This window comes from Phalacrocorax aristotelis, chromosome 3 (assembly GCF_949628215.1).
Source record: "Phalacrocorax aristotelis chromosome 3, bGulAri2.1, whole genome shotgun sequence".
Lineage (NCBI taxonomy): Eukaryota > Metazoa > Chordata > Aves > Suliformes > Phalacrocoracidae > Phalacrocorax > Phalacrocorax aristotelis.
This window is the reverse complement of record NC_134278.1, coordinates 80,646,348-80,669,037: the sequence shown is the minus strand read 5'-3', so window position 1 is coordinate 80,669,037 and position 22,690 is coordinate 80,646,348. Positions and strand designations below refer to the sequence as shown.

Sequence of the window (22,690 nt, the reverse complement as noted above, 5' to 3'; positions counted from 1 at the left end):
GCACAGAGAAAAGGAGAGGGACTCCCTTCACCACTTGTTTGCCATAGACAGAAGACCAGAAGGTGTTAGAAAGTGTTGGGAGAAACTTCAAGTAGCAAATATAAGTCAGGAATGGGGTGAAAATAAGGCTGGAAAATATAAAGGTGAAAAAGGAGGTGAAGAGGCCTCACATGCTTTCCTGCCAGCCATTTTCTTCTGCCACTCAAAACTTTTTCATTTAGTTCTGTAGCTGCTGCAGGGACCTGTAACTGTGAACTGCTGCCTCTCTGAAATCAAATCACAACAGCCCCCTCAAAAGTAACTGGGATGTATTGAAAAAAAGTGTTGAAGCCAGGAACATGTAAAGCAAAATTTCTCTGAGGGTCTTGATTTGGATCTCAGCAGCTTTTAAGCTCCAAAACTATGGAAATTGAGGCATATTTGGCTCAATTTCAAAGGTCAAAGATGTTACAGAAGAGCAAGGAAGGGAAGAATTTGGTTGATGAAACCCAACCTACCAATGGTAGATTCTACTAACTTGCAAAGTCCATCCTATGCTCTGTCTGCTAATCAGTGGACATAACCTCCCTACAAGGAATCATTAAAGAATGGCATTTCAATGCATGTACACACTCTGTATTAGGATGAAGGGTGCCTCAGCAACACCACGCCTATGGAGAAGTGGAACATAGCTGGAGACAACAAAGATGAAAACAATTATTAATTTATTTTAATACTTCTATCCAAATGTAGCAGGTAACATGAAGGAATAATTACAGGCTCTGTCAGAAAGGGGTTGCAGATGCTGTGATCTGGCAGATACACTAAGCTCCTCAGGAGACGAGCTCTTAAAAGTTTACAAACTATGCTGGGCAAAGACATAGGCGATTCAGTACAAAGGGATTTTACAGAAAAATGTAGAAACTAAGAGTGAGGAAAGACGTGTTTAAACTTCAGGTAACTGAGAGTTATCAGGGTTTGGATAATTGAAGTTCCAATGTATATTTGCCTACACTGTCGCTCACCTTTGAGCCCTACCCAGGCATCTTGACATTTATGTAGTCTGAAATCCTGAAAGCTCTGAGTTTAGACAACTAAATTGTTGCTTGTCAATTTAGTCTTGACTGAAAGACAGGTGTTTTGTTTCAGAGCAACACTCCTTTCAGACTCCTCTGTTCCCAAACTCAGATTACTGAGCTAAGGAACTACCAAAAATGAAATAACTTACAAGCAGGCAAAGACATTTACGTACCTTGAACAAAGCAATTCTTTGGGCAAAACAGGGATTTTTAATTATTGCTTGTTTTTTGTCATATGGGATTCTCAGCTCTAGCTCTCTGGTGGGAGCTGGAGGAGCTCGAAGGCTTTGAAGGTTCCTACATTTTTGGTATCACGGAAGATCCTTTGCTACTGTTATGCAGTTTTACAAGCTTGCTCTGCTGAATGCAAACGGCTCTCTGAACAAAACTCTGAACAAAAATCCAGCTGAGAATCTGAACCAGAAATCTCCAAAAATGTAATTCTGGAAGCAGGCACATGTATAAGCCTGCCACACAGAGCAGTCAAATGCCAACAGTGCAAGCAAGGAGTATCTGTTAGTTACCTGATGCCTACATTCTAACTTTACATCTAATTCAAAGTGGGTCATTATTATCAGGCATGCATTATTATCCCTAGTAAGTGACTGGGATCCTTTCCAATAACAAACAAGTTTTCTCTTGGTACAGCTTTGCACAGGCGACTTACACAGTCCAAGAGCTGCACATGCTGATGGTGCCATTGGGATCCCACATCTGACTGCAGCTACATCTTTGTACTGTTAATGCAATGGAAAGTGAATGAGGGAGCCCAGAAAACAGCTCAGGCAGAACACAGCACCATCCATCTGACCCGAAATTTAGCCTGCCTTTCAGATGCTACTGCCTGTGAGCAGCAGATGAGTCCATTACCATGAAGTGCCTCATTGCAGAAGGTGGTAGAAAGTGAGACCTACAGTGCACTGACCCAACCCTGCCTACGTTCATGTCCTCTGATAATTCAGGTTTTCTTATTTCCTTGTCTCTGTATCTGGGTGCTGGTGCCCATACACTTCTGGCTTCTTTGCTTTGTGGCTGGTTTACACCTTAATTCCTTTGTTTATGCCATTAAGTGTATTGAAGGCAACAGAACACAAGTTTCATCACACTGACCCTCCAATAACCTTAGCTCTGACCTGGAGGGATCGCATGTTCTGACATAGGTTAAGGGTCTCATTTAATTTAGAACCTTACATTGGATTTGAACTGTAATCTCAGAAGTAAAAAGCCAGTGTTTTTGTCTGGGAAGCCACATGGCTCTGGTTTCCTGATAGGTACTTGTGACATCCCAGTATTGGCAAACCACGGAGATATTAACTGTGTGCTCTGTTTTCTGCCCTTAATTATGGCCAGCTAGTCTGGTTTTTCTTTCTTTCTTTTTTTTTTTTTAAAGGATTTGAGTGACAAAGTGACTATGCATATCATTCCACATTTGAACTGTAAGACTTCAGTATTTCTACCTCTAGTGTGTAATTGGATCAGCTGCCAGTTACAGAAAGGAGCTGGGTGAGTATTAAGTGTGTGGAAAATGAAGAAGAGTCCAAGTGTGAAGGGGAGGAATAATTTGACAAAGCCTGCAGTGAGCTGTACGTGGTTTTCTCGTTCCAAAATGGAGTAGGTTTTGAAGCGCATGAGAAAAAACTGGCTTTGATTTATTAGCTTTGGTTCACACAGAATGCCAGCCACAATCTTGGAGTGACTCAAGACATACAGAAAGCCACAGTCCCTGCCCCAAGGAGCTTACAATACCAACATTATCGTAACGAAGATGGCTGAGTGCCAAACTGAAAAACAGTCTGCTTTTATCTGACTCGCTAAAGCTGTGCCTTGAACAACCTTGTCAGGCAGTGCACAAATCTACCGCCACGGGCTTGGCATCACAGCAGGACTGGGGCTTAGTGTGTTCATGATATGGTGGTCCTCAAACCACTGCACCCAATGCTCTTTTGTTGGTCCACACTGTAGCATGTGCTTACTTCAATTTTGAGTTTCTCAAAGAAAGGAATAAACCTAATGCAAGCATGAAACATTTTTAAACCTACTACAAAAATCCAAAGTAAATTTCAGCCCTCTAAAAAGTGAGAAATAGATGAGGGCTCTGTTCAGTCAAAAAGTGACAGTGTTTCTCTCAGGACAAGCAAATGGCCTTGCCACTGAGTTTCTCCATGAATCACAGTTTTGGCAGGATCAGACAGACAGACAGACAGACAGTTCTTTATCCAGTAAGTGTTCAACCATTTCTACCTATATAAAATACAAGTAAATCCCCTCAAATATCAATAGGCAGTTTGCAGGTTTCTGGTCAAAAAACTACTGGTAGGATAGAAGAGCTAGACACCGAGTGGGCAGCCAGAACATCCTTCACTTTACATTTCAAAGTAGCTCTAAGATGCAACTCAGAACAACAGTCTGATCATGAGGTAGCAAATGCAGGGGTAAGGAGAGAGGACTACAGCCTAAAATCAAAGAAAAGGTCACAACATCCAGAGAAGCTCATGAAAGAAGAAGAAATGGCAATTACCTGGAAATTCACAGACAGTTGTCCCTCAGCTGTAGAAATCCACCATAAAATCCACCATGCTGATCTGCAAGGAATAAGCAAAAAACATTCATTAGTGGCACAAACAAACATAGAGGATTACAAATATGCCAAGTGGATTTACTGCCCAATGGCAGCCAGTACTGCCAAGAAGGTGGAGAGAGCAAAGAACAACGGAGCTTTGCTATCTCCCAACTCCACATTGCTCTAAGCTACATTTGGTGGTTTACTGCCCACAGGACCAAACTGATATTCTGGGATTTGGAAATTCTTCTGCTATACCTTCAATAGCAGTCAGTAATCGAGAGGAGCAATGTCCAAAAGGGCCCCTGGATTATGGCCGTAGAGTCATATCCTTTCTCACTTGTATAAAAGCTCTGCAGACAAGTCTATCAGGCAAAAACACAACAAAAAACCAACTCAGAATCATATATCTCTGACTCTCCAAGGGGGGTAGGGCATTAAGACAGAATGCCCTACCTCAAAGGAAGTCAAGATTGGATCAGAACATCTCAGAGAGACAGAAAGAGAGGGGTGGCAAGAGGCAGTAGTGTAAAGGTTTTATCAGCATGAGTTTGGGATGACCGCATTACTCATAGGTCAGTGTGCTTTCCAGCTGACTAGCGACAGATGAAATAAGGAAGACAACAGCCTCTGGATTTCCAGGTAGCAGCTGCAGCCAAGCCTGCCCTTTTAGTTTGGAATACGCATGGCCCAGCAGGAAGACACCAGGAATGGGTTATCCTGATGAGAATCCACAATCATTATGGCAGAAAATATGTGTAGTTCTTCATGTCTTATAGCAGCAGCCACAATACTTAGATTTTGTTATATAATAAAGACATTACAAATATAATTTATTTATAATGAAGTGATGCCATTCTGCCAGGTGCCATACAAAGACTTTAGGGTAGACTGATTGCACTTTTCAGAAGGTACCATCTAATCAGATACACGCACAGAAATCCTGACAGCTGAGTGAAAACAATATTGCCATTCCTGACATTTCGCAAATTAGCAAGAGCTTATAATGAAGCTTTTGTAAGGTGTCTCATTTAAGGATTTGTTGGATACCTCTCTTGCTGGGAATGGATGCACATGGGGTAACTGCCCTCCCGCTCTGTGCTTAATTCTCTCACCTCATACTACGTTGCTTGTTTCCTGCACTCAGAGATCTCCTACTTGTGTTTGAACTCTCTGAATACTCTCTTCAGCTACACACAAGGAGCAGAGGCCTTGGTAACCTGGTAGCCCCAGTAGTTCTTTTCCTGCAGTCAGGAAATATTTTTTCTTTTACTCCAAAGAACTAGGGGAATTGCCCCTTCCAGTGCCTGGTTTTATGCTGAGCCCTGATGGCAGTGATTGGTGGTAACAGCAAAAAAACCCAAGCCATACCACTCACAAACAAAAGTGTCTCATTTTGCATAGAGTTTTATGTCAATATTTTGATAATTTCAGCAATTCTGCATTCGTATTGGTATTGAGATATCTAGAAAACAATGTATGCTTCAAATAGCTTCAGTAAGCTTCATGATATGCCTGTGTGAATACTTGTACATTTTTCCATGAAGAACTCAAATCAGATAAAGCTCTGGGACCTGATTTACAGTTGATACAAATCCCCAAAGATAACATAATTACTGGTATGCCAGTTAATACCTGCAAAATACTTTAACTTGAAATATCTTGGCCCCTCTGTCTCCTTCATTCAAGCAGAGGGAACAGGTACCAATAGGGGAAGGTTTCACATCTCTGCCTCCAACTCTTTTCAGCAATGTGAGTTTGCAAAAGGAGCTGGAGGTTGTAGCTGCCTTCTCCCCCAGCAGGTTTTCTTTTCCCTTCATTCAGGAAATAGTCCTCCTCTTTTTTTAACATAATCAACAAGGGAATTCCCCATTCTGTTGTCCAGCTTTGAGAGCGGGACCTAATCTGTGGTTTTGGCTAAAAACCCCTGAAAAGTCATCAGAGGGCTCCCTGACTTTACTGGGGCAGACCTAGCTGAAAAGGGATGTTCTTGCTGTTCTCCAAGGTCCTCCCTTGCTCAGTACAGCACTGCTGGCGGCGTTCGGGTAGTGTGAGCAGCTCGGGCCATCGTGCCACAATGCTCTGCCTTCCAGCACAGCTCTGTCACTCTGTGCACAGTGCTCGTGTCACACTGTTTACAGAGTGTGACAGACCAGAGGAGGGCAGAGGCACGGTAGGAAGGAAACGGGGCCAGGCCAGCAGCATTGGGTCACATCACCAGAGGTATCAGTCTCTGCAGGCAGAGGGAAGCGGAGCTGGGGGCTGTGGATTGGGATTAGAAAGAAAAAGTAAGTGGCACCTCTAATATATTTTGCCAGGATATAAAAAGAAGAAAAGAAGTATGAGACAGACAAACAAGAGGTAAAACTGTTTTAGGAAAGAAAGGGGAAAATGCACAGGATATATCATAATAAGGGAACCCCATCAGTAGCAATAACTCAAGGAGAAAAGAGGACTGACGGATAGCTGAGCTAGCATGAGTGATGAAGGATAAATCAAACCTTTACAAAGCATTAAAATGAAAACCAAAATGCATTTAAAAACCCTAGTGAGAAAAAAAAAAAAGCTGGAGGTCAAATAAAATGGAGAGAGAGGGTTTCTAGGAGCACTAAAGCAGAGGTCAGTACCCCGCGGTCATTTCGTAAGAATGGAGGAAGGAGAAGTGAATGAAAATACCTAAATATAAAAGACTACTTATAAACAAATGAGACATTGACTGCTACTCTATGACTTTTTTGAAAGTTTTCTATTAGCATATCTCCAATGATAAATGCCTTAATATGATGCCAGCTTTCTGTAGGCAGAAACGCACAAACACAGCAAATCAGTTCTGCCAGGCAGACAGCAAAGTAACAAGAAATCATTACCTCCCACGCCGCGTGGCACCACTTTGGTCCATGCACATCCTCTCTCCAGCATATACCCATGGAAGAGACACATGGCAGGACGGTAGAGCAGGAGGATTTAGCAATACAGAGGACAAGAATGCAAATGCTTAACTATGTTGGAAGTCTAGAGCTTAATTCAAACAATAATTACACAGGTTGATCTCTGACCAAGGCTGCTCTGTCCACATCATGCCCCAGTTACTCTTTTTTGTCACTCAGAAACCAGTTTGTCTAGGCAGAAGAAAAACTTCTGGGTCCTTCTTGTCAAGACCACTAAAACTGAAAATTGCCAGCAGCCTCCTCTGAATGGCAATGACATCCATAAAAAGACTGGACGGGTAAGAGGATGTTCAGGGGCTGTTTGGTCAACAGCTGAGCCTGAGCTAGTGCCCTGTCACAATGACAACTTCACACCATTCATTAAGCCCACTAAGCTCAAGCTAATGTCTCAAATCACCTCCAGGGTGCCTTGGAGCACAACTCCAAGCTCACCTTTCCGTGGGGAGAGGAGCACCTGAGCAACCCCACCGACTTGAAGCCTGAAAGAGGAGCCACGGTAGGGATGTGAAGGCCCAATGCTGGGCAGGGATGGCTCTGTGGAAGAAGGGTGGTTGGGAAAAACTGCACAAAGACTAAAGCCAGACTTCATTTTGTAGATATCACTCAGGCCTTTCCCCTAGCTCCAGAGGGGTGGAGCAGATGCCCTGCTCCATGGGAGGGAAGTAATTCCAGATCTGAAGCTTAAGCCAAGACAATTTTTGATTGGAACTCCAAATTTTGAATGACAGAAGGAACAATTTTCCATGCTGGCCTAGTTTTAAAAGTAAAGATGTATGGGTGGCCCTCAGAATTTATGGAGAAGTTTGATGGGGTTAAAAGTTGTGCTCACAGCAATGTTTTCAAGCAGAGAAGTGTCTGGAATCAGTTGGCGTTATACTGAATACGGGCAAATGCTGTTCTCGCTTCCATCCCATCATTGGGATTACATGATTAACATTAATCATTTGAAAGGCAACACTTTGCCTATTGATCAGGGCCCCATTCTGGAAGGGATAGATTCAGACTGACACTGAAAGCTGATTTTGCAATGTATACGTGTACATTCACTTGCAACAAAGGAGCCACATATAGTCCTTTTGTATCCATAAAATCCAGTTACCTTCTGTGGTACCACAACAACGTAAGTGAGGTGACAGCCTGGCCCCAAATCTTCAATTCCACTAACTCCCATATTGTGCTGCTACAAAGACGAGGCTGCTTCAGAGGCTGAGCCGGTAGTGCGCAGATCCTGCGGTCTTTGCTCAGACTTCAACTCACTGACTGTAATGGAAGTATTACCTTAATTCATGGTAACATCTTCACTAAGAGTGCTTCTGCACACATCTTATTTGCCAAAATAAACACCTTTTTTCCTCCCCACCCCGGGTGTGGAAAAGATGATGCAGAATAATTTTTTAAATAGAAAAAAAATCCACATCCTCTTTTTCTGAAACAGACAGCTTAGAGACACAGACCAGCCTTTTTTTGTCCCCCCCAATCCCTTGTTCTGTACACCACCCCGGTTCTACTCTTGCTTTATGATTAACTGTTGATCTGAAGATTGACTGTGCTATCCTTAAGGACAGACATTCTTTGGTTTTGGTTATTATATCAAGGTACATTTGTGCTTCTAAATGGGCGGCTGTACTGTAAATGAAACACAAAGGAGAAAAATTCAGCCTGTTCCAGTGTGGGTCCAAAGCCCAGAGTGTTTGTGATGCTGTAGTCTTTTGTTTCAAATGCAGATAGATAAACCACAGCCTTTTTTCCATGATGGTTATAATGCAGAATATGAAAAACTCATGGGATGGTTTAAGCTGCAGGGTATTCTCCCAGAGTTCTGTCCAAGAATAATCTAGTAAAAATGTGGACAGAGAACCATCGACCTCTGCTTTCCCCCGAACATATGCAGCTCTGATCAGTCTGGTATTTCAAGAAAAACAAGGTCCTGAACCCTAATCCTCAGACACATAACAAAGCGCACTTCACAGCTGTGATGCACAGCTACTATCAGCTCCGAGGCCTGAGTGGGTCCCAAGACAATGCCTCCTTTATCACCCAGAGGACAAATATCTAGACAGCAATATTTTCTGCTTGAATGCTTCAAGCATCTCTCGCAACTCCTGACTGAAAGAGAAAACTGAGCTGAGAGTGTTTGCTGAGTGATTATTTTAATTTACTACTTGATGTAAATCTAAATGAACTGACATCCAGCTTGAGATGGACAGAAAACAATCATTGTGAAAAAAGAAAGAAGGCTAATATTACAATATCATTTGAGTAGTGCAGGTTTAGGCAACTTTAGCAGTGGCAATGTAATAGATAGTGAAGCAGGGTTTGCGTTTCCTTTTCTTCACTCAATTACCATAATAAGTTCTGTAATTTTAGGGCTGTTTATTTATCAGGCGATGATAACAAAGACGCTCAGAACACGGTGTCTGAATGCAATACTACAAAGCATCACAGTGTAAGCCCTTGCATGCAGAGGGATTGCTGATTCTCACACACCTGATTATCCGAGTGTACGTGTGTGCAGGTGTGCTCAGAAGCAACAATACTCCCCTTTTTGTTAATTGCTAAAATGGCACACATTTTGCATCTGGCTTGAAGCAGAGTGAGGGCAAGGGGTAGAAAAGGAAGAAAACTTCCTGGTAAAGTTCTCCAGTGTTTTAAAAACCCATCAAGTCACTCTGCTGAGCTTTCTTGTGTGAACAATAGATTTGGGACCTGGCCTGCCTGCACTGGGGAGTCTGTCACTGCTGCTCTCTGATCCGGGTTTCTAACATTTGATGGCTGCACAGTGTCACAGACCAGCTGGAAGAGAGGTGCCCTGGCTGAGTGCATGAGATGGAGGGGAAAAAAAAACACAACAAACAAAAAGCAAAAGAAAAGATTTGTGTGTGAGGCGCAAACACGCATCTGGGCTCTGCCAGAGCGAGACGTGTCACCTTGCAGCATGGCTTGTGGTGTCCTACACTGAGATGAACAGATATTAGTGCCCCACAGGACCTCCTCATTCCCAAACGGGGACGAGGGCGAAGGTGCACCACATGCAACACAACCCCAGATGGAGGTCCAGCAAGTGCTCCCTCCTGGTGGGTCTCAGCAGTGGGTTCAGCACCTCCTGCAGCTCCCAAGAGCATTTTTCTAGTGGGAGACCACTTCCTCGGGCCCTTCCACCCATGGCATGCCACGGTGGCACCAACAGCCTGGAAAAGTGGGTAGGAGGCACCACTATCCCATCGCTCAGTGCCCCTCTCTCAGCACATCAGAGAGCCATATCGCACCCCCAAGGCTGACTGAATGCACCTGGGGCAACTTTCCATTCCATCCTGAATGCTTGTGTCTGTTTTGGGGGAATTTGTGGTTGGAAAGACTAATCCACATGCATAATGTCTTGCACATTGCTCTAAAAGCACGTACTGAATTTGAAACAAAACTCACAGTGCAATGTTCCATTTTGCATATACCAAAGATTGCTGGAAAAGCTCATAATTGAATAAGAATAAACAGAGTTGAATAAGATCAAACTCAATGGGTTTTCTAAGACTGCCATTCAACAGCCTCGAGCTTTTGGAAGAACACCATGCCTCCCTATTAAATTATTCGAACCACTACCTTAAAGAAATCTCTGCAGTTCCTTCTTAAATTCTACAGGAGGCTCAAAAGCACATTGGAAATATTTTCACTCCATACCATAAGATGTTTTTCATCAGAGTAACATGCCTCTTAACCCATAGCCATATATTCAATTAAATTGCATGGGCATATGTGTGTTTATTTACATAATGTGTAAATGTATAGCTGGGTATATATAAACAAAAGGCTTTCATAAGACAGAGGAACACACATGGTGGTATAATTTGTGTATACACACACTGTGTAACTGCAGCCATTCATGTCAACACTATTCATCACCTGTATTCACCAAAATGGTGTCAGTACTGTTCCGCATACTGCCTACAAGTTCCCCACAATGATCATCTCCCTCCTCAATTAATTAAGGACAATTAAAATATTGTGAGTTCCATTAACATGACAAAACAGTACACACAGAATTCACAGAAAACCTGTGACATAGTCCCTCTTTCAACAGAGTCACACAGAAAGATTTTACAAATTGACAGTATATGTTATGCACAGCCTAACTGTGGACATTTTCTGTCAAGCACTTAAACAGAGAGACACAATGGCTCCAGTGAGAAAAAAGAATTATCTGTAGGGGACCCGTCCTCACTAAGGGCAACCTCAACAAGTCCAAGCATGCACCTGAATCAGGATTTAAAATAACTCTGTCATACCAAAGTTGTTAATCATGAAGCTCTGTCTAAATTATTGTGGGTTTGCAATGGACTTTCATTAACTGCTTCTACGTATAAATACTATCAAACCTACTAAAAAGAGTCTTTTTAAAACGCCCCTATTAAATATTGCTTCAGTAAGACGGTTACAAATACATGGCATTAAATAGTACAGATGGAAATTATTTTTTTCTTAGTTCTGTGGGACTACTTAAATCTGAAATTTTACATTCAGGACTCAGATGGCAGTGAGATAACATTTTCCCTTCTAGGGACAAAATTCTGTAAGGAAGTTTTTAAGAAATCTAGCTTGTATTTATAGCCTTAGCATACAGCTACTATGGATCTAGCACTCTCTTCACTGATGAAGTGTCTGATTAACACATACCGTTATTGGGATTTGCAAATTAAAGGCTGGATCTTGCAACACTTATGTGAGTCAGCCTTAATCACATGAGTAGTCCCCAGCAGGAGTAAATGTTGTGGGATCGGGCCCCTTCAAAATGAGCAAAGCTTTATTAGCCTCTTCACGTGGTTTTATAAATATACATGCTCTAAGGGAATGCGATGATGTAGGTACATACAAACTCGTGTCACTCATGTGAGTACTGCCAGAGATCTTGAAGGGATTTGGGACTTGCACAAACAAAATTAGGTTATGGTAAGGTTGGTTGATGTTATACAAAAAATAATAGAGAGGACAGAGTGACCTCTCCACGCTTTTACCACCTGAGCTTCTGCACGTGCCTCAGTTCTGGAGCACGTGGTACAGCATAGATCTGCCTGCAGAAGATCTGAAGGTGCATGGAGCTCCTGCTGCTCATTCTTCACCAAGCTCAACAATTCTCGGCATGTGATGTCACACAGGGCTACTGCAGAGATGATTATGACATCACAAAGAGTGAGCAAAAACTGTCTAAAAACCCAAAGAACTGATGAATTCCCCAGAGGCAGTTTTTCTGCCAATGACATTTGTCATTGTGGGGGAATGAGCACCCTTTCCCTGAGAGAAGAGGTATTTGCTTACCCAGAAAGATTTTTTTCTGGGGTGCCAATACTTTAATCTAAAGATCACACTGCATCTCCTGTCGGTAATTCTTGGCTGTAATTATGAAAACTATTGCAATTAGGTTATTCTAATTCTGAAAATCTATTTCCTTTTAAAGGTTTAAGAGCAACCTTTTTTTATGAAAAAGAACATATAAAAACATTCCTTCTTGTGCCACAGAATCTGAGCACAATTTATCTAGATAAGTTTTAATTCTAGCCTTTCCAGAAAGACAGTACTGTGTATAAATAAAAAGAAATATAATTGATAAATGTAGTCAGATGGTACCAGGTTGTTTAAATAGACCATTAAGCTCAAAATGTCTAAAGTTAAATTAGATTGTATTCTCTTTCACCTAGGGCTTTTGTAAGGCACAACTGGCATGTATAGCCTTGTCCACATTAATTTTTACTGCCACGGTCAAAAAGCAGCATAAGTCTGAAGCTTGTGTAGAATTTTCTGTCTTTATTTGACGTGATCATAGTAGATGAATTAGCTCCCTTGGTGCAGAGAGTGAAAGAAGGTTAGTTGAGGGAAATAAGGAATTTTCAGAGGAACGAAAAAGTTTGAGGGAAACATATGGTTTAAATGCTCTAGCCTATTTCAGATCAAGCTGAGAGAGTTGAGATCTGTTGGTTCAGAGATCCAGTTCACTGCACATTCCTACTGTGCCTGCCTACTAATTGCATCCCATGTTTGTCAATCAAATATTTGCAATTAACAAAAATATTCCCTTAAGAGACATATAACAGAGGCTGCTAAGGATCCGTTGCTTTGCTATTAGAGTCAGCTCCAAACAAAAAAAAAGAGGCTCTTTAAAAATATTCTGCTGATGATGACACTGCCAGACACTTCCAGTCAAAACATTAACAAGCAGAATAGGTGGCATGGGGGCTTTTCAAAGAGGTTTTTTTCAAAGAAGAACAACTTTGATCTTAGTGTTTCTGACCCATCCTCCACCTCTGATTCTTCAATCTACAAGTACATATAGTGGCTTAATTTCACTCAGTGCATAACTTGCCTAAGGATAAAAGTTGATCTAGATTTTTTTTTTATTTAACTCCAATTTAACTGATGCTCTAAAGCTGCCCTATCACTGCATAATACACACTCACACAAGGTTTCTAAGCAGAAACTGAAGAAAGCAGACTATAATAATACGACATGCACAAGGTTCAGAGGAAACATTAATTTGTAAATAGGTAGAAATGCCAGTAATTTGTTGGGAATTGAAGACCTTCTGTATGCAACAGTGAGGCTTAGCAGCTGTGTACTGCTGTTTTATAAATCAATATTACATCTGAAGGTGGTGTTTGAATGCTTGTATCATTGTGGTTTGAGTCAAACAAAGTTCTGTGATAAGAAATGATCAAACAAAACAAACAAAATGCCTTCCCTGTCTCATCGGATAAATTCCAAACATAATTCCACAAGAGGGATAGAACATTCAAATCATCCACTTTTTTATAATTGCATAAACCCCTCAGTCACAGAAAGATGATTGGATTGGTGATGGACTATTGTATTCTCAAAGACATGGATCATGCCAATGGAGAGCTCCTGCAAAATAATAATAGTGTGTGCATTTTCTGTATGACCTAAGTGGTGAGCTTTAAACCCCATCCAAGCCAAAATGCATCGGACTGGTGTGAACATGACTGGGACCAGGGGACTCCAGCCTTCCACTTCCACCTCTAAAACTAATTCCTTCAGTGCCAGGAGCAACCACTTATCCTCACTGCTGCAGTTTCTCCATCTAAATACAGAGGATAACATAGCCAGCTAACAAAAAGAGCTCAGACTTAGGCCAAGTCTACCCAAGGAATAATTTGCCAGCATAGCTCAGCAGGTACAGCTTGATTAGCAGATTTGCCTCATGTCGACACAGCCTGCACCTGTGAACAGAATATTTTTCCTGCCATCTACCAATTCTTCCATGCAAAATGAAGCAGAAACCCAGCAATGTTAATGATTTTCCCAATCAAAAGTGATCTAAAATATTGTATGCCCCCATGAGTGGCATTGCTTCATTTTCCCAAAGTCCATGAATAATCATGAAATGTTCTGAAGACACAAAGGAGCTGCTTTCCCTTGCCATTTTTTTATCTTTATAAAACATTTCCTTAATTCAGGATGTGGCTTAAAAGAACTCAGTATTGCAAAGCTAAGTATTTGGGGCTGTCATACTTGCAGAGAATGGGCAAAGAGGTAAGATACAGCATTTCTCGTAACCCACCAAGCCCAGTTTCAGGGACCTCAGGAAAGAAAGGGAGTTGGGAGAGCGGTGTCTGCAAAGAAATATCCTGAGAGACATCTGCTGGTGACTTACCTTGCTGAGCTCCACTCACTGACTGCAGAGCATGCAAGTTGGTGACATCGGACTTTCTGAGTCAAGGGGCAGCTTGGTGGTCATACAAATCATAACTCCACAGCAAACAAATATCAACCAACAGCCCTGCCTTTGGGCTCCATGAAAGATTTAGCAACATCCTTATTGTCTGACTTATTACGAAAGGAAACAAATTCATCACTGTGACTGCAGTGAAGCAGGCTGCGGAGAAGCAGGACTGCTGAACAGCATCCCACACCAAGCCTGTAGGCACATCTCCAGCCTAGTGACCAGCAACAGACTTCCCTGCCACCGCTGAATAAACAGACTCTGAAGCTTGGCATTTGAATCCCACAGCTGCCTATGTACTCCTCTGCGCGTCCACTCGTGTTGGCTTTGCAAGGACAGCAAAGCTGGGCGGCACAGATAGTGACAAAAAGAAGACAGAGCCTAACTAGTGTTGGGGAGATTTTTAATTGCAGACTTACATCAAAAAGCCCCATTTGTAAATACTTAGCTATCATTTTGCAGGGGGTTGTCAGATACAGAATTTTATCATCAAGTTTGAGGTGGGAAAAGAAGAGGAGGAGATGGAGGAGGAGGGTATTTTTGTTCCTGTCCTTCATTTCCTGATAAGGAGACACTTTTGATCCAAGAGATTTATTTTTTCTTTCTTTCCTTTTTTTTTTTTTTTTAAATCTGGTAGCATACATTTGTTTCACAAGATGCAGGTGTTTGAAATATTTAAGAAGTTCTCTGGTTTTGTATTCCTAGCCTCATTGATGAGAAAGCTTACGCATCATGACATAGTGAGTTGAAGCAATGATTAAAAGGCTATTGCATATGCTCTTCCCAGCTGAGTTGTTGTTCTCATCTTTGTTTTCAGAGCACAGAGAAAGCGTCTGCAACAGCTGCTAATAAGCTCTTATGCGACTCTACTAACATCATGATCTGATCACCCCAGAAGTGCATAGTGGGAACTGAGGAACCTGGTCTCAGCAATGTGACAAAAACATCCCAGACATATTTCAGCTACCGTAGAAAGTTTGTGACACTGAAAGGAAATTAAATTGTGTGTGGAAGGTTGAATAGCGACGTGGGGCTCGTGTTTGTGCGCACATGAGATTTAAAGCCATGGGCAAAGCAGGGACATGCGTGTTTTCAAAGGCACAAATGGGAATTAGACACACAACTTCCAAAGAATTTTAATGGAAGAACTACCCTTTGTGCCTTTGAAATTCTCCCACTTTATTTACTCTACTTCAGTAAGAAACAATGCTGAAAACCTAAGAACGTTTTAAAAGGTATCATACCTGGAGTGTTGCTGCTTTAGGATACTAATCTAGAGGCACCCAGATGAAACCACCCCAATATACCGCTCTTTTTAATTTCACAGGTGTCCCAAGAAATCAGCTTATAACACCTCTTGCTCAGATATTCAGGTTTAGAGTGCTCTAAAAGCATAACCTGACCTGACAATAGACCAGTTCAGGAATTTCCATGTGTCTGCACTGGAGGGCACAACTAATCATTATCCCTTCCCAGGCAAAGTGAACAGTGCGGGAAGAGTAGGGTAATTATATCTTAAGGACTAACCCATGGGATTCTCCCATATAAAAACCAAACTGCGTTCTTTCATTGGCAGAGGAGGAAAGAGGTTGGTTCATTTAAGACAGATCCAGGTGGATGAACTTGCACCCATGTGTGCACATTAAAGAAGCTGTACGACTGCATAGGTGTGTGCTTATGTGCCATTTGGCTCTAATTTTGGTAAATGTAGTGGTAGCTGTTCAGTTCTTGTGTTAACAGTGTCATGCTGTCTCTGCAGGATGACTGTGAGCAAACAGTCTGAAGATGTTTTAGCAGTGCATATAGCTGCATATATTTTCCATAAATAGGAGTTTATTCTTTGGCAGACAAGCTAGCATTAGAGCTGTAAAAACACAAGGAATATAGTAAGTGCTGGGAAAAAGAAAACCAAGCAGAGAGACAATCTGTGAAGCAGAAGAAATAAATAGAGACTGAAAAGAAAGAAAAAGAGAAGAATAGGGGGGAACACACACACTAAAAAGAAAAGGTGAAATGGAAAGAGGAAGAGATGGTAAGGAAAAAAGAAAAGTCAGGAAAAGTACTGAAAACAACTTCTGTATGAAAAAAATAAAGGGAGTAAAAAGCAGAAGAGGAATCAGAAAACGTTTTAACTATTTTTGAATTTGCTGCCACCAATGGTGCGGTGGAGGTCCTGTTCCAGCTGCCTCAGCCCTTATCCTGTGTCAAGCAGACTAGCGGTGCTTGATCAGTGATAGGGAATAACGGGGACTCCTTTTTGTTAGTAATTGACGGGAAGTGCTGTTTGCCATTGTGTCAGTTCAGCACAGCACCAGCAGGCAGGCCAGCATCAGTGCCGGTGATAGAAACTCTGTGGAAAGGTTCTTGCTGTGAGCAGAGAAGAGTCAGCTACTCAATACAAATCTCTGAGGCTTGTTAGCAAGAGATCTAGGAGATAGCTTTTTCAGTCTTCTGGTAATACGGAGCAGTGGTTTATATGGCAGCTCTGAAGCCCTGTGCAAACAACCACTCACAAGTGCTGCAACAGACCCCGATAGTTTAAGCATTGTGGAGGACTTGTTGAACACAAAAAAATTATGTACACCTCATTATACAGCTCCTCCACGTTCTGTGCTTCCTCAGTTCTGGAGAAGGCACAAATCCAGCAGCAATGTTCTGCAGACCTCTGCAGCATGTAGTTCTGCATACCCCAACTGCCTTTTTATCCAACTTTTTAAAAAAGCAGTTGATTCCCAAGGCAATGGGACCAAGTACTTTTTTTTTTTTATTAATCCTCATCTGTAATAATAAAAACGGACCTATTTTTAAGTACCACTGGTTTCTTTTTTTCAATGATGTAGGAAAAAAAACAACCAAACAAAAAAAAAACCCCAAACCAAAGATTTTTAAGGGAGGGGTTAGAGAGAGGACAGCCAAACCATGATGGTCAGGGTGATCAGCAACCATGAAGTGCAAATGTACACCTTTGCTTAAGCAAAAAGGAAACCCTTGACTATTACAAGGTGCCTGAAGTGGTACAGGCATGGATCGGCTCTACCCATTTAAAGAAATGTAGCAATAAATAGAGACAGAAAGAAATAAATAGGTCATCTCATTCATAAATTTTCTTGGGGTTTTCTCTGATTTCACAAAGTCCTGTTTAAATGAGCAGAGATGACTCTTGCAATTTCTGCTTGAAAACAAAACCCTGAGCTCAACAACCAAAGATCAGCATAAACCCATTCTTTTCCTAGGCAGAGATGAACTCAGAATTAATTAATTTAGGACACAACTTTCTGAAGCTTGGTTATTCCCTTGGGCAACAACTTTACCTCACATTAATTTACAGTTCAATGGCAATTTTATGGATACTTGAACTTTTATTACTGTATAACCTATACAACCAGAGTTGAACAGATTTTGCTAGTAGGATAAATGATCACTTGGTTGTAAAATGAGTTATTGGACTTGCCTTTTCAATACATTACAGGCCAGACAGACGGTCAGTGGCTGCTTTCTCTCACCGCTCAAGTCTCCTGCACCCACACGCTGAGCCGAGGGGGGGCCTTGCCCTGCTGCCACCACCACCAGCACGACAGCCAAATGGGAGACAATGAGGCTGTGGCCCTGGTATTCCCTGTAGCCCAAACAGTGAGGCCGAGCATCCAAACCCAACAGATGCTCCCTGAGGACATTGAGCACTGCTGAGCTTTGCAGCTGCGGAGAGCTGGTCATCCTATTTGCTCACACTTCATTCAAACATTGAAGCCCAGTTTCTCTGTGCTAAAGAGAAATCCAAGTACTGCACCTGCTGGGCGATATTTCTTCTGGCAGAATCTGGCCCAGTATCCTTGGCCCAAATCCCTAGAAATCATGAAACGCTCATCTTTTGGTAACCTGAAGAAAGTTTCCGGTTGAGATTAGGGCTTTCTAAGACTCCCTTTATTTAATCCTTAACCTCAGAAATTATCTCTAGACTCTCCAAAGGGATATGTGTGTGTAGATAGATATATATATGTAAAAAGGCTGAAACAACCCCCTATTTTATAAACCAGACCACTTCAGGTGCCAGGTGGCCCAGGAGACATTTGTATCAGCACACCTGAGGGCAGTGGTCTGTGGTGGTGCAAATGAATGGCTGAGGTAGAAAAGCATCTTCTAAACCTTGTGTAACTGTGAGGGTACAGTCTTAGCAATATGTATTGCACATCCTGGTCTAGTCCAATGAATAAGCATTGCACAGCCTGGCCTTAGAAACAGAAGAAAGCAGTGTGGAACAAGTATACAGGCAGCTAAAATTATCTTATTTAGCACCTTTGATTTTAAGTAACCTGAAAGAAAATGTTTTGGGGGGTGTGTGTGGCATATTTAATGTTTTTATTTCCATAACATCATAAATTACCCTCCACTTTCACATTCCCTTAATAACTGATTATTTATTTTCAAAGTTCTGTATCTTACTGATATCCTCCCCCTATGCTGTGCTCTCATAATGCTCTCAGCTATTTTATCCACGTTGGTCACAGTGTCCCAGGCTATGTTACCTTCTGGAATTTACCTTAATTCATCTTAAATACAATCAGAAAAATCACACTGTGGAAAGCATAGCCATGCTAAAAACAATTACTATGGGCAAAATTATCAGCAGCTTATTATTCTAGCTCAGAATATTTATCCTATGATATTGATTTTATTACAGAAAACTCCTTATACTATGTAATAGCTACTATAAAAACTGCTGCTTTGCACTGTTGGTTTAAAAACAGCTCTATAATATTTAAAATAAATGTGTGGCAAATTATCTTAAGATTGTGGAAAGGACAAAATCCAGTGCAGTGAAAAATGCCACTTTTCAAGAAAGAAAAGAGAACAAAATATTAATATTGCCTTAGTCAATATTTCAGTTTTAGATAAAATTCACCTTGAAATCTAGCCATCAATTTCTTATAACACCAGAATTGATTTTTTTTTAAATCTAGCAGTAACTTCATTTAAATCCAGTCTTTCTAAATCTGTAGCACTTCAGAAAATGTAACTGAATGGAAAAAGTCTCTTTTTCAGCTTTAAATCCCAATTGGTGGGTACCTAAAATAATACAATATGCACCTTGAATGAAAGTATGTGTCTATGTGTGCATGTACACTCCCCGTGGGATCCTTTTAAGGATGCTGGCTGCGTACATATTGTTGGTGCAAGATCACTGCTGTATGGAACGGTCTGAAGATTTTCAGCTGCAAGCTCTTTCTAAGAACTTGGGAGGTCTAGATGCAACAGTCAAAAGGGGGAAAGAGTTTGCTTGAAGAGAATGGCTTTATGAAACCCTTCAAGTATTTAAGAATTAGAGCTATTAAATGCATGATCTATGACTTTTAAAGCTCTGATCTGCCTAATCTTTCTTCTATCCCTCTCCCCCAAAGGCATTAATAAAGCCCAAATTAAGCCATGCCAAATCCTTATTTTCCATCTGAGTTTGATGTTTCAAAGGCTATGCAGTTCTGCCTTTGTTTTGACATACAAAAATGTCACCTTTGCTTGGAAAAGTGCATATTCGGCAATAAAGGAGGAAATAAAGACTTCCCCTACATTGTAAGCTGTGTGTTACAGTCTGTCAGCAATCAACAGGGGCAGATGCTAAACTCGCCATCCTGTCTTAGAAGCTGTTCTTTATTTAATTAAATTCCTTTCTTCCCCGTAGGGTATGTCTAAAATGGGAGGTCCATCATAGCCATTAGCCACTTTCTCTAAAGGTATGATACAAACTACCCTAGATTTAGATGTACCCGTAAGTCACAAAAATAATTTCACTGCTAAACTAGCATCAACCTGAGCTGTGCAGACACAGCAGTGCATGGTCAACAGTGTCCTGGGCTTTGCCTGCCTTGGCACAAAAGTCCTGCAGTGCCTGAAAGTGATAAACCCCACCAGGCAGCTTTGCCCACTGCCAAACCTGTTGCTCGAAATTATGACTTGATAAAAAGGCGAATTCCACAGGGAAATAGTATCTTTTATGAGACTGACTGGCACACTTAGAAGAAACAGAGAAGCTCCAGGGGACACAAGCCCTTCTTCAGATATGATACAGAAGCAGCAAACTTGGAACCAAGTTCTCCTTTTGCTTCCTTTCAGACCTGAAGAACGACTTATCTTCCTGAAAGCTTTTTTTTCCTCCGTAATTATTTGTATTGGTTTAATAAATCATTTTATTTCTCTTCACAGTCCGTGACATGATTATAGCCCCATAGTATAAAGGCCAGAGCAGCATTTCACTATTCCCAATAAGATTATTAGAGAAGCATCTTAATATTTTGTAAGCCCACGTTTTTTACCCTCTACACACAGATGGTGCCACTTCCCCACCACTGCTTTTAACTATTTCAATAGAAAGAAAAGATCATCACATGGAGATTGTAGAAAGACTAATCCCCCAATGCCACCTTTGGACATGTCAAGAGGAATCATTCAGCAGCAGGTATTAGACCCCAGGAGCTGATCCTTCCAAAGATCTTTCATCTGAAGCTGGACACCTCAACCCTTTATGTCCTCCCTGCAAAGCATACCGCCTTCCCCCAACCTGGCCCATCAGGCACAGGACAACTACTGAAAGCACCACCTGAACTGTACAGCTCTGAATGCTGATGAGCTGCACTGGAGAGTGTTAAATTGAATCTGGCCAGCCAGTAAATCAGGAACGTACATTTCTCCTCTTGCTATTAATTTATTCAGTAGAGGAAGGCATTTCATACACTGAGTTTTAGTGTCTGTTATTTGATGGTAATCGATTAATTTTTAACTATCTTTCAGCCCTCTGATGTTCTATAAATAGCCTAAGCTAATAGAGACATTTTTATACTAGGAATGCAGATCCACTGTGAGGTTATTTGAAAGAAAAAAAGGAGTCTAGTGTAGTATGTTTGTTCAATGTGTTATTAACTTGGAAAGGAAATTGAGCTATACCAAACTATGTAGATCTGATTCTGACAGCTGCAAACAATTCATGGTGAAAATGACTCAGCCTAATTCACATTTTTTAATTAGTTTCTCCCCCACTTTCTCTTGCAGCCAGTTAAAGGGTTCAAAATGACCTTGAATTGAAAACCCTGGATTTATCTTAGTGTCTTCTTCTTTACTAGTGTTATATCCAAAACTTCCTTATTGGGAAGTCAGTATAATCAGGGAAAAACCCCAACAACAAAACACCTCCCCTCCCCTCCTCATTTAATGTGAGGTTTTCAGATCCTGAAAATGAAGGAGTAATGTGAATATAGATTTGATTCACTCAGCAATTCCTTATAAGAGAAAGCTCAGGCCTTAATATCATGACTGCAAATGTGGAGCTCAGGTGCGGTGGAAGGCACGTGGTGGAGGATCCAAAGGAGTGTGGGGCAGCGGCTGCCAGCAGGGAGTCTCATGTCACACTCCCACTCCTCACTTGAGGAAAGGAGACTTTCACCACTGGCAGGGGAAAGGCTGAAACAGGGTAGATTTCAGCCCCGGTTCTCCATCTGCTAGCACAGTAACACAGCTCTCTGTGGCTTTTCCATTCACTTCCTAGCACCCTTCTGATGCTTTTAGGTATACCTTCTCATTTTGCTTCAAACACTTCCCAGACAGTGCTGTGGGCGATATAAGTTGTTCTTCAGAAATTCAGTTTGGAGGGATGGGATAGGCACAAACTCTCAATTGTGACAGGAAACTCAGAAACACTTGTGGCCTTTTTTTTTTTTTTTTTAAATTTACATTTTCCCTGATAGTTCACCCTGAGATCCCAACAGCACAATTTACTAATTAATTACTATTATTAGCTAATGGCAGTGAAAACTGAAATTACTGCCTGCCTTAAGCATAACAAAATTGGCAATAAATCTGTAGTCTGTGAATCACTTTCTTGTACAGGTCTGTTAACCAAATACCAAGAGCGGTGGCTGTCTTGATGCTTTCCAGAAAACCATCTGGCACACAGGGACGTACAGCCTCCATGTTCCAAAGAGAGGCGCAAGCAAGATCGGGGATGGATGCTTACGTTCCTAGGAATCGGGTATACAGGGGCACTGCCAGATTTGAGAGGGCTTTTTCCTCTTTTCCTGACCAAAAACCATGGGTGATTGTTCTTCAGAAACCTGGAATTGCCCCTTTCAAACAGCAACACATTCATTATCTCCTGTTTGTCACAGCAAGTGCGCACCCAACAATGGAGAGATGGCTACTGGTATCGGCACCAGGTACTTGCCTGTTGTATGCAAAATATTTTTGGGTTTTCTCAGGTTTGCATTCTCCATATATATATATGGCACTTTTTAATGCCAAAATTTAGACCTCTAAATCGTTTCCACGTGACTAAACAAGTGCTCTGCTTTGTGAAAGTGCTGAGTCCGTGGAGTTGCCCTGAGGACTCTGCCTCAGCCCTGCACTGCCCCATGTG

General features: G+C 41.6%; 1 long non-coding RNA gene across 1 annotated transcript in view; it reads right to left on the bottom strand.

Moving 5' to 3' along the window:
- Positions 1–3,587: 3,587 nt before the first annotated feature.
- LOC142055786 (uncharacterized) overlaps positions 3,588–22,690 on the bottom strand; it is a 117,791-nt gene continuing 98,688 nt past the window's right edge. The window contains exon 3 of the long non-coding RNA XR_012660050.1: positions 3,588–3,640. This is a non-coding gene — a long non-coding RNA (uncharacterized LOC142055786). The remainder of the gene's footprint in view (positions 3,641–22,690) is intronic.